Source organism: Lactuca virosa, chromosome 9, assembly GCF_052849685.1.
Source record: "Lactuca virosa cultivar CGN04683 chromosome 9, Lactuca_virosa_CGN04683_v6, whole genome shotgun sequence".
NCBI classification, from domain to species: domain Eukaryota; kingdom Viridiplantae; phylum Streptophyta; class Magnoliopsida; order Asterales; family Asteraceae; genus Lactuca; species Lactuca virosa.
Window position 1 is genome coordinate 92,699,499 of NC_136434.1, and position 2,166 is coordinate 92,701,664.

General features: G+C 33.0%; 1 long non-coding RNA gene across 1 annotated transcript; it reads right to left on the minus strand.

The window, feature by feature from the left end:
• Positions 1–1,742, minus strand: LOC145138187 (uncharacterized). Its single transcript, XR_013721375.1, has 5 exons — positions 1,622–1,742; positions 1,318–1,415; positions 590–651; positions 438–496; positions 1–241 (listed from the first exon to the last, which is right to left on the minus strand). It is a non-coding gene; the product is annotated as an uncharacterized LOC145138187 (long non-coding RNA).
• Positions 1,743–2,166: the final 424 nt, after the last annotated feature.

The window sequence follows — 2,166 nt, forward strand, 5'->3', positions numbered from 1 at the left end:
TTAAGAATTCAAATTTCAGAATTCATTATTCAAACAAAAAACTTCATCAAAAGACATTGCAATTCAACAGTCTAAATGGTTTAGAATTCTAAATATTTTGGTTTAATAATACAACCCATAATTTACAAAGTGATAATGTTGTATTAAAAAGAGTGTCTTGTCAATAACCTAAATGCTTCCGTGAGCTTACAGGTTTTGACCGCAAAACTTTTTCCACAAACAACCATCAACGGTTCTTGGACTGCAACACACAAAAAACAAAAATGAGATATGCTTCTTAACAACCTTAATGCCAGATTATACTGCATTTGCCACGCATTAGACTGGGACCAGTGTCAATAGGACAAAAATTGCAGCTTTTTATCCCACCCAATTTTTTTTTTTTTTTTTTTTTTGAGTAACAAAGAAAGCCCGAATGAATCAAATAAAAATCCCACCTCAAAGTTGCGAGACATTTCCTTCACCTGGTCAGCAATTTCTTGTCTCTTTTTTGCAGCTGCCCAAAAACCAAATCAAGAGATGAAAAACTTGGTTACATTTATTATTATACATTCTAATTTAATTGAGGGTGTATGAATCATGAATGTACCTATGCTTGACATTTCTTCCATTGACTTTGAAGTCTTCACTGCAAATCGTTGAAATGCTCGGCTGAAAAACCACATACAAATACCAATAACACATTTGTCAACTTCATGTAAGAAAAGTAGAATCACAAAAAAAAAAATTGTGTTTGATCACCATGTAACTATATTTATGAATATGGAATTTCAATAACAGAGTTTTTGTAACATTGTTCATGGACCAATACCATACCATACACAAGTCTCTCAACAATTGAAAAAATACATATGAAATTGACTTAATGGACTTAATAGGGACATGACTTAATGCAGAAAATAACGACCTAATGGATACCAAACTTAAGGAGGAAAAAAAAACAAGGCCTTCATTTGTATCCTATTCACATTTTATTTATCTGTCTGAGTGAAATGATTCCAAAACAACCATATGGCATTGTTCTCTATTGAACTTTCATCTATGTTATTGTCATGTTTGAGTAATAAAAAGTCAGCATATACTTCCATACCTAAAACTCTAGACTCTTCATCTTTAAGGAGAGCAACAAAAGAATATTTGGATATTTAATTGCAATATGAACCAACCTTGTCCTAAATTAATATAATCATCCAAAACTATTAAAATGAATTTGTTTTACCGTATTTTTGAAATCATTAGTATCTCAAATCGTACGAAAGTGAATTGAATACAAAGAGATTAACGCCATCTTTCAGAAGACAGAGAGAAAAAGATCACCTGTTGGCAAGACTGTCGACGAGGATCTCATTAACAAGGTAAGACATAACACGCTGCACAAAATTTCCTCCCGCCATGATCTAACACAGCCTCGCTAGCTGCCAGATAGATTAACGATGTTACAAATTGATGAAATCAAAAAAAAAATCGTAGAAACTTGCGATTGGAAGATATATGAAACCTAATTCTTTCTTGATACGAAAATTGTACACAAACTATGGAATAAAAATCGAGTTAAGGAATGAAAAGCAATAAGAATCTTCGAATTAATGCAAAGGAGAAGGCCTATCAGATATTTGTTCACCTGAGATTTCCGATTGTTGAGCACAAAGGGCAATAGAATCCCTAGCTTCCAGAAACGTCGAGAGAAGGAGATGGAAAAATGGGTTAAAATCGGTTATTAGTTCGCTTATGTGTTTGTGACTAGGTTCGGGGTTGGGCCGATGTCCCATTAAGCGTTTTTTGACACTTGAGCTGCAAGGCATTGACTCCGGAAACATTTATTTATTTATTTTTAAGAACAAAATTTCCAAATAATTGAATATTTATTTATTTATTTTTAAGAACTAATTTTCCAACAATCGACCATCTTAAGTGAAGGGCATTATATCACTCTCATATATTGTCCGGCTATATATCATTCTTTTGGTACTTACACATATCCCCTACCTAATAAAAATATTGATACACCAAAGTGACCCTCGACAGTTGGAGTGTATCAGTAATGTGAAAACTTGATTGACTGAATAGCAAAGTGTTTTATTGAGATGTGATAGCGATGATTTGTATGGTTTTGATTGAAGACTTAGGGGTTGTTTGATAATTGCTAACTGTGTTAGAGCTGATTGA